Source organism: Macadamia integrifolia, unplaced genomic scaffold (genome assembly GCF_013358625.1).
Source record: "Macadamia integrifolia cultivar HAES 741 unplaced genomic scaffold, SCU_Mint_v3 scaffold1811, whole genome shotgun sequence".
NCBI lineage: Eukaryota > Viridiplantae > Streptophyta > Magnoliopsida > Proteales > Proteaceae > Macadamia > Macadamia integrifolia.
In genome coordinates, this window is record NW_024868364.1 from 70,079 (window position 1) to 81,024 (window position 10,946).

General features: G+C 33.6%; 1 long non-coding RNA gene across 1 annotated transcript; it reads right to left on the reverse strand.

The window, feature by feature from the left end:
* Positions 1-9,976: 9,976 nt before the first annotated feature.
* Positions 9,977-10,542, reverse strand: LOC122064901. Its single transcript, XR_006135857.1, has 3 exons — positions 10,426-10,542; positions 10,172-10,325; positions 9,977-10,088 (listed from the first exon to the last, which is right to left on the reverse strand). It is a non-coding gene; the product is annotated as an uncharacterized LOC122064901 (long non-coding RNA).
* Between the last annotated feature and the right edge of the window lie 404 nt (positions 10,543-10,946).

Below are 10,946 nucleotides of genomic sequence, written 5' to 3' on the forward strand. Positions count from 1 at the left end.
TGAGAAATGGTTTCATACCTCAAGAGGATGCTGGTTCAAGTCCATCAAGTCCTTTATCTATATTTTCATTTTATACTCAATGATAGAGTCATGAGAATATATGTATTTTTAGACTGAAAAACTTAACAACTTTTTAAATAAATTTTGTTGGAGGGAAATGGTTATGACTTTTAATTTTTCCAAGATATTAACTAATGAATTAGACCAAATTAACTTAAACATGTGGAACAAATTAGAAAATTTGATTAAAGTGACAAAATTCTCTCAAAAAAATTCTTCCTAAATTTTCCAACATCTCTTCCTCTCTCTCTCTCTCTCTCTCTCTTCTATGTTCAAGAGCTGTTGGACACTAGAAAATTATTTGAGAATGCTGACTATAGTAAATAAGTGAAAATACGATGAATGTATAATTTTTGTCCACAAAAATATACACACTAAAAAAATGTTTTGCCACGTGCATTTGGAAAAATTAAAACTCATCAACAAAGTAACTTCAACCAACCATTATGGAGTATTTACATAAAGATAAATTTTTATTTCTAGATGAAAAGGGGGATCTAAACACATCAAGTTTTGAAATAGAAATAAAATTTCTTGATATCAAAGGAACAAAATACGTTTTCTAAATAAAAAATGTGTTAGCTCTTCGGGACGAGTATTATTATTCCAATCACCTCAATGTTCAACTCCACACCATTGCTCAATACCTAATTTCTTTCTCCTTTATTTAGCTTATGATGAGCTGCCATTTCTTACATTAAATAATTGTAACATCACAATCAAATGAAACTCATAATAAATCAAAGCTTGTTAAACAATACCTTTAACCTTTATTTTCTCTTGTGAGGTTTTGTATTTATGGTAGTTTTTCTTGGAGTGACTAGTTTTGTCCTCTTTTTTTTTTTGCCTACTGCTACCCGTCATGTTTGCCTTTTCTAATCTTCTGAAAAAATGGGAAATAGTTTAGCCATTTGGTCGTCTTAGCTCAATAAATATGAGTATGTGGCTTGTGTAACAAATGATGTATGTTAAAGTCATAAGATAACTTATGTAACCGTTGTGTAGCACATGAAGTGGGCTTAGGGGGAGTGGAACACTATTACTAAATACAATAATAGATCAAGATTAAAATCGAACTGGATTGGGCCGGGCCGGCTGGGCCTAAGTTTCAACCCAGGCCTAACCCAACCCTGGTTCCTTTAATTGATTCAAAACTAAGGGTAATTAGGTAAATTTAATCAATTTAGATTTTTCAAATGAAAATCTCTCTCCTCTCGGTCTCCCGTAAAAATTCCTGTTCTCTCTCTCTCTCTCCTGCGATCTGCCTTCTTTCCAGTGAGAACAAATCTCCAGACAAAGCCGAAGCCGTGTTCCCAAGTAAACAAACAGTTGAGGAGGTGTTAATGCGATAGAACCGCCGGATCTTACAATCTCTAACAATGTATGGGTTCTTCTCATCATCCTTCCATTCTAGATAAATCGTCCAATGGACATCTGGAATCCAAATCATGTAGCAGCATTGGTCCTCAAGAAAATAATAATACACGACCTAAGGATCTCGAAGAAATCCGTGGAGAGGGTCGATCGATAATGGGATGGACCATTGTTTGCCGTGATGGCTGCATTTTTACTACCTGTGAACATACCCAACTGGTCGAACAGGTGAGGGGGAGAGCTTGGTCCCTGAGAAGTTTGTAATTAGTTGATCGAATAAAGTCAGTTAGGCTGAAAAGGCCTTTCAAGGCAATACATTAAACCCTTAGCTCTTACAGTTCCAAAATAAAGAAATAGATGATGCACGGAACCAATGTCCCTGATGAGACGAACAAGCGTAGAGCTCGAACGGTAGTCTTCCTATCTACTGAGCCGAGTTGAGTCGAGTTGCAAAGGAAGACCAAAATGTGTGAGAGAAAACCAGAGGGCTACTGGTTTTGAATCTCACATGTGTTTCAGACGGTGCGCAAACACGAACATCATTAAATGAATCAAAGGTAGTAGATATGGGAAGCGATGGGCAAGTGTGAGGTTTGAAGTGGTAGCAGCGGGTGGGCTTACACTTCAAAAACTGATGCACAGAAAATGGAGTGCATCTTGATAAAATTACTGAAATAATTAGAGAAAAGAAGCTAAAAAATGTATTCTCCAATATACACGTACCAAACATATTTTTTATTATACAATTTATTCTATAAATAATAACCAAACGATTATTATTTGTGGTTCATAATTTATTGTCACAAATGATTTCTCAAAAATAACTAATAAATACAAATATAAATTATACCAGAGAGAGCCTAAGACCCAAATAATAAAACCAAAACCAAAAAATTTTCGTTTTTTCAAGGGAGTCACTGGTTGAGGCAGATATGGGTGAATGTGCCCAAGTGTCCATGCCTATCACGTATCCCCACTTAGGGGTGTCAATCAGTCAGGACAGGTCGGTTTCAATCAGGCCTAATCAGGCTTCCCCACTTTAGGCCCTTGCACCATGATTGGTCTATTTAAATGATCGATCCTCATATGCTAAGTATGGTCCGATTTATAAATGGTTTGTCAAATATTGATCTTTAATCGAGCTGCCAACAATGGGGCTAAACAAGCCTTAGCCGAGCTTTAAATGGGCTAATTGACACATTTATTTCTAAGCAAGCTAAAATTGGGCTCTAAACAGGCTAGGATCAAGCTTTAAATGGTCTTTTAATGTGTCAGACTTAGTAAACAGTGCTATGAATGAGCTCTAAGTGGGCCTTAAACAAGTCAAGCCGTGTTGGACTATTAAATCAGTCGGTCCTGACTCCCGATAGGGTAGCACCCTTACATTAGGAACTACCTATTAACAAATATGTTGGGCTGCAGCTCAACATGTTTAATAATGGACTGGGTCGGTTCAGGTTTTAAATGGTTGGGTCAACCATGCTTATCGGTCCAAGCATGTAATTGACACCCTTACCCCTAATCCTACTCCAAAACTTCCTCTTGAATAGGTGTAAAGGGAGTGATTAAATGATTAATTCTATAATCAATGACTAAACACAATTAAAAACAACCCAAATTTTAAACATAATAACTCAATAGGATTACGTTAAAGGATTTAATTCTTTTTAAACAATCAGATTTTTAATTAAGAAAATATCAAATGAGTAAAAAACTTAACATTGACATATTAATTCCATTAAAAGATGGCAAAATTTTCCTGTGTCTGTGGTTGGGACGGCTAATGATGAATAATCATGTAGAATAGTTTAGAAGGGTTGAATGATAAATTTGAAGACCATGAAGAAGTGATTAAGTATTTTTTTTAGGCGTAGCAAAGTTTGTCAATCTTTTAACGAAAAAATGTAAAATATTTTCAATAATAAAATATGCATTCATTCAAGAATTGTGAAATTAAATACCATTAATATGATTATGAATAACTGATTATAGAAACAACGCTTCTAACGTACATGTTTAATATGTTTCTAATAGAAACTTGAATCCTATAAATTTGAAATTGTTGGGAAAGTAAATTCATAAAAACAAAAAGTTCATATCCATTGAGAGTAAAATATTAGATAATAAGATGGCAAATTTCTATGGTATTTCGATGATAATCATAGGGTTCTTAACCTTCATTGTGTCTGCATTTGCATCAAGGATCATCACACCTGCTCCTGAACCATATTCATATATATCACCTGAACCTCGACCAGGATTTTTTCATTACCTAGAAACTTGCACAACACATATACATGATGAATGTGGCACAGAAATCATTAAAGGGTTGGCTGGAAAATCCAAAGTTAGCAAGCATTGTTGCCATCAACTTGTAGAAATGGGGCATGATTGCCACAATGCATTGGTTGAAGCACTTGGAATAAATCCTGCAAGAGAAACAGATCTAGAATATAAGACGTACCAATTATTTAAGCAAGGTCTTCCCAAAAATGGTCCAATTGTGTGGAACCAATGCCTGAAAGATACTACTCTCATTCTCCCTCTTATCAATTAATGAAGATCAATGTAACTAGAGTTTTTAAGAGAAGAGAGGATGGATATGAAAAATAAAATGAAGGAAAACACTTGTCAATATTTCTTTCACAATATATAATAAAGAGTTCTTCTGCTATTTTCCAGATGATTTTAAAAATTAATTTATCTCACAAGTAGGAAAATTAAATTGACATAACATTTCACTTACATCAGATACAATAAAAGTATCTCCTACATTGTTTTTTCTGTTATTGAAATAGTATTAGATTTCATTTTTTATAACATTAGTTTGGCAAATGCATTGCATATTTCTTATAGTAGTTAATTAGAAATCATTTATTTTTCAATGTTATGTTAATGTTCGTTTTGCTTGATGAACATTTTTTTTTTCTAACATGTCACATGAGAGTGTCCTTAGTGCATGAAAGGATCCATTTTATAGAGGGTAATACATTCATATTTTGGTAAAATTTAAGCTAATTGAATGAGTAATAAAAATGACACAAAGTTTAGTCCAAATTCTTAAATATTATGGAGATACCACGTGAAGACAAATATAACAGTGATTTTTTTTTTATTGATCTTTGTGTTACACTGATTCTTTTGAACAAAAAATGACTCTTTTATTATCTGTAAATATTCCTTCACCATCCTCCAAAAAAATCTAAAATAAAGGAAATGGAGATTCAATTGCAAGGAAAACATTAAAAGTATGGATGAATTGGCCAATCAAAATTGTTATTTAGATAATACTTTTGCATTTACCTAATCATCTTTCCATTGGTAAATTTCGGTATGTATTCCAAAATTGCCTACTCGAATATGTAATCTAGAAAAATTATTTACCACACGTTTGGATAAGCACCAAGTGCAATAAGAATATTGAATAGATTAAAAAAACAAAACGAGTAAATTAGATCCCCTCCCCTATACTTTGCCCGTACTACAAAGCACCCCCTTGTGTTATCAAAAATTACATCCCCCTCCCTTGGCAGTTGACGGTGTTAGTGTGGTGTTAGTTTTGAATTATAAAATACAATTTTAGCCTTATGAAGTGCTCAACCAAAACAATAGCCTATTTTACCCTTATTGCTTCTTAAAACCCTTTCCCCCCAAATTGAAATGAGAAACGTTGTGCTCACCTTATCCGGCGGAGGTGAGGTAGAGAAAACCTAACCCTACCTCTGACGATTATGAAGGAGGGCCGAGGCAACATGATTCCGTGCAACTGTTTTGATTGTATGTTCCACAACCAGTAGAGTACTGGAGAGGAAAGGAGGGCTGAGACGGTTGACAATATTACAATTCCAAACACACATTCGACAAAATGATCTGATTCTATGCTTGAGCATCAATCCAATGCAGGGATGGAGTGGAGAATCTTTTTCCAATTATTTTTGAATTTATTGTCTGTTAATAGCGGAGGACTCAACGATCAACAATAATTTTTTTTCCATTATTGTGTGGAACGCTCCATTTTTGAATGAGGGCTTAACCTCTTGTTTTGCTAAAAATCTTAGACCTAGAATCCAAATTGATGACAAAAAAATGAATGGATTCAAAAGGGGAAAGTTACCTTTGATTTTCAAAGGTACTTAATAAGCTTTGGTGAAGAGGAAGGCTCGTTTCTTATATCATCGGCTTCTCAATTCATCGCTTCTAGACCACTGAATTGGAGATCTCTCTTGCCAACGAGTCTTTGAAGTTGAGAAGGGGGTTTTGTAGATTGAAGATCACTGGTTAGGGTTGAAAATTATTTGAACATTGCCCGAGAAGAAGTAGATAAGCTGATTTCTAAGCAAGTCTTAGTTTGTTGAACAGTAGTGCTTGATCTTTATGTGTAGGCTCAAGAATTGATTTTGTATGAACTTGTGGTGAAATTTTAACATTGATTTCATAAGGATTACCTTGAGCAGGTTCTTGAAAGCTCATAATATCTACTCTTACAAGAATACTTTTCAAATCTGAAATCTCTTCAAGAATAACATTTTGTATTTTAACACTCCCACTAGCTACTCTTCACCCTTAATAGATTTTGTGGTAATGGATAATAAATTTGTATACCCTTTGGATTGTTCTCGATAAGACATAAAGAAATCACTCGCAGATCTCGGATCAAGTTTTCTTTAATTTGAGTTGTACCTTTGTTTTTGCATGACAACTCTATATATGTAGATGCATGAAGCTTGACTTTCTCCTGATCTATAGTTTTTATGGAATTTTAGATATAAGTGTGCTTGTCTGTAACCAGACATTTTTGTAGATTTTGTGGTGATGGATAATAAATTTATATACCCTTTAGATTGTTCTAGATAATCCATAAAGAAATCACTCGCACATCTTGGATCAAGTTTGCTTTCATTTGAGTTGTACCTTTGTTTTTGCATGACAACTCTATATATGTAGATGCATGAAGCTTGACTTTCTCCTGATCCATAGTTTATATGGAATTTTAGATATAACTATGCTTGTTTGTAACCAGACATTTTTGTCCTCTTAAAAATGATGTGGCAGGACATTAAAAAAAAAAATTCTAATAATGTAGTTTTGCAACGAGAGAGAGAGAGAGAGAGAGAGAGAGAGAGAGAGAGAGAGAGAGAGAGAGAGAGAGAGAGAGAGAGAGAGAGAGAGAGAGAGAGAGTGAGTTTATATGTACATGCGCCCAAGCACACCCTCCTCCATTCACAGCCTCTGCCCTCCTCTCCCCTAACCCAACCTTGTGCTATTGGTAAACTAGCCTTATTATTATTATTATTTGCTAGAAGGATAATTTTATTAAAAAATGAAAGTATAAAAAAATAAAGTACAACAACCAAATCTAGCGCAAGCACAGGTTCCCACCTCCTCCGGCATAGCCATCAGTAGGACCCCAAGCAGCCCAATAATGAAACCTATAATAAGGTATAGAAGCTTCATCCCTTGCCATCAATTCTGAAATATTATTCGGAAAAGCAGCATTGAAGGACGAGCGCTTCTCTTTAGTTGCTTTCTTAGCCAGATAATCAGTCACCGAGTTCCCCTCTCTGAAATTATGAGTGATTTAATTTCCACATTACCGTCTCCAAGTAAGGTCTGATGTGCATCCATCGCTGAAGAGCAAGCCATTGAATTTTCCCTTTTTGGACCACCATTACCATTGCTGCTGAATCTGATTCTATCCATAGACAAGGAATAGCTATCTCTTTCTCTTTCATGAGTCCCTTCATTAGACCTTCAACCTCAGCTTCATAAATTTCTTTAACTCCCAAGTACACACTAAATGACCACAAACATCTACCATTATGATATCTCATGATCTCTCTTGCACCTGCGTTGCCTAGATTCCCCAGAAAACTTCCATCAAAATTTAGCTTTACCTATCTAGTTGGTGATTCACACCAGAAAACTTCCAAGGGAGGATTGATTCCAACGCTAATAATATTCAGGCCCTCCTTTCTTTCTTCATCAAAATAAGGTAACCTAGCCTTATTTACTCCTCTCTTTCTTCATTCACTGTAGTACTCGGAGAACCCACTTTGCTCTCCACTGTTGTGTCCATTATAGTTACTACTTTGATGGAGGCTATGTTTATAGTTGATCTACCTCTTACACCATAAAGTGGAGAAGGGTACTCGTTCCATTGGTGAAGCCTGCTTCATGACTTAATACTCATGTTTTATAGTAAAATTCAGAAAGTCAACATGATCCTATAAATTGAATTCCAATACTACATAGTTTCATTCCAAACTAAGAATCTAGAACCAGAACTTCCTATGAAATCAACTGTTATTGCACTGTGAGGTCTCTTAGTTTACAATACTAATGTAGATTTCAGAACTTTTTCAACCACCGATTTAGTTACAAAGAAAAACTTCAAAGCCCTAGGAACTTAGTAGAGATAACCTCATTGAAATATAAGTTATTTCTTTGTTCAAAACCCTAGAAATAGAAATGAAGATATGCAAAGGAATTCCAATTCGTTCCCACTTGAGAGAAAGAGAGACTTTCAAAGCTTCAACGTCCTTTGTAGTAACTCCAATGGCATCCTCTCTATCTGCTATCAAATGGATTGAAACAATAAAAAGAAAAAAAGAGAACTTGTCCCTTTATCTGTAACCCCACTTCTGCCATGAAACTTGCCACTACAATTCCTCTATTCCAATTAGATCTCTCTCTCTCCCCCCCCCCCCCCCCCCAAAAAAAATTTGAGTCTATCCATTTATATGGAGCATTATTCCTCTATGAAAACCATTTAACTTTCACTGAAAGCAATGAAGCACACTAAACACCCCGTGTGAGTGGCCCTAAGGAGGTAATAGGAGTCGAACTCAGAACCACACGCTTTCTGAGGTGAAAATCCCTTGCCAACTCGACTACTCCCTGAGGGTTCTTCTAGATATTACCTTCTTGAGCCATTTGTTTAAAATATATATCATGCAATCTTTAGAGTCTCATTCCATAAATTCTCGAGCAACGTGGAAGTAGATATCATGTTTTTTGCCATGTCCATTAGATTAGAGTATGACTCTTCCTCTCAGCTATACTATTTAGCTAAGTATCAAGTGTGGTGTATTGTGCTGCAATTTCATATTTTTCAAGAAAACTTGAGGAATTATTTAAGAATTCCAGTTACATTATTCTTCTCCATGGGTAGTTTTTACTTGGGGTATCAAATCTGAGCCCGCACCGGTAGGCCAGACTGAGCACGACACGTCTATGGCCTGACCTGGACCAGCCGTGTCGGGCTCATGTTTGTTAAACGGGTGTTCACTGTGCAAGTAGTTAGCCTGTCGGGCGTCCGATCTAACTGACACATTTATATGCCCGGTTTGAACCTACTCGTTGTAGCCCGACCCAACCCAACCCCCTTTAATACTACATAAAATTCTTATTTTGCCACTACTAGTAAGAAACAAATTAAGCTTTCTTACCCTTTGCTTTGTAATAGGATTTGATTTAATTCAGCTTTATTTTGTAAGTTGTAAATGTCATAATCTCTTCTTTTTCTTTGTAAGGACAACCATAATCTCATATCATTTCTCTTTTTTTATTAAAGATTTACCTCATATATTTCTCGTTGTAAATGTCCTTTTTTTAGTTGTCTTTCAATTCTTTATTTTAATATTCCTTTTTTTGACAAATCTTTCCATTATTTTCCTAGATATTTGTGCTAATCTTCTATGCTATAATGTTGCAGAATTTTCATTTAACAACTTTTATTTCATTCCAAACATTGTCTTCACATGTAGGAATAAAAAAATAATAATAATAAATAATATATATATACACTAGTGAGAAATACATGTGCAAATGCATGTGGGAACATAAATGAGTAATATTAATTCAAAGTTTCATTTATTCTCTTTTGTTGAGAGAGAGGGAGAGAGAGAGAGAAACGTGAAAATGCATGTGAGAACAAAATGAGTAATTTTAAATAAAATTTTATTTGTTTCTGCTTACGTTATTGTGTGTGTGTGTGTGTGTGAGAGAGAGAGAGAGAGAGAGAGAGAGAGAGAGAGAGAGATTGTCCATTTAATTTTTTAGAGATAAAAAGAGAATACAATAACTTATATGTATAGAAATAAAAGAGAGATTATTTGAAATAGAGTATCTAAATCTCCTACATTTGTAACATAACTTTAAAAATTAAAATTATTTCAAGAAGGCCATGAATATTTGCTACAACAAATAATAATTGTTTTGGGATAAAGATCAAATGATATTGCTTAATCTTTTTCTATTTCAATTTTTTTTTCTTCATCTTCTTCAACATCTTTGATTCTTCTTTTGTCCGCTTTTCGTTCTTTCATAGTATCTATAACAATGCTTCTTGATTTTCGACTTCCTTCATTTTTTTAATCCATTTTGAAGTAGAAATAATAGTTCTTTGATGGGCACACATCCAATTTTTGTTTGTACTAAAACACATGAAAACAAAGTTGCTATTATCACTATATATTAATATAATATTTTATTTTAATATAATTCTTAAAATCAAACTAACATTCAATATTTATACCTTTTTTGATGATCTTGCATATTCAATTGCTGAACATTCTATAAGTGTTTCAAGTTCATCAAAGATTGTCACGGTTATTGTTTCAGTTGAGTCTTTGATCTTGAATTTTTCGAAGTACCTATCAATGAGTAAAATTTATTAGTTTTCTCTATTATTAAATAAAATATGATATATATTAATGAAATTGGGTAGAATACTTACTTTTGTGTATATTCTGTATCATCATTTTGACATTTGTCATATGTTGCATGATCTCCCTTTAATTGTACTTTTTTTTACATGTTTTGCATGCATTGTACCATGGCTTTTCATTCTCGAAATTTACAATATTTCCTTCAAAATAATAATATTGATTCTGCAAATATGTAGATGTTAGATGATATAAATAAAATATATTAGAATTATATGACTTCGATATAAATAAATAAATTAAATTAATGTAATTTTTTTCTTACCAAGATTGTTTACATTCTTTATCCGTTAAATCTTTCATTTCAATCCGTTAAAATTTCTTGTATTTATCTTCGTTAGAAGTTTTGAGAAGTATTTTCTTCGATCCATGTTTTGATGTGAGCCTGCACAATAAATTTTAATATTGTTATATATATATATATATTAAAAATAAATAAATCAATGTATAATAATTTGAATAAATTTATTATATACCATATTTTTAATTCATCCGCTTCTATGATCATTGGATTTATATCAATTGGTGTAAATGCTGTTGTACCAAGTGAGCCACCTGCACATTTAAAAATTGTTTAGTTTATTAAAATAAATATATAATGTTTATTAATATATATACATTACCTTAGTAATCTATCTGTTTAATTGATGAAAAAGCAATCACAGGATTTTCTCCTATAATATCCATCAATTTGCTTCCTTCATTTATTGCATTATTGTCCCATAACGTGAGCATTACTGGAGCAGATCTATTGACAATATAAATTAAGTGTTATGATTAGTAAAA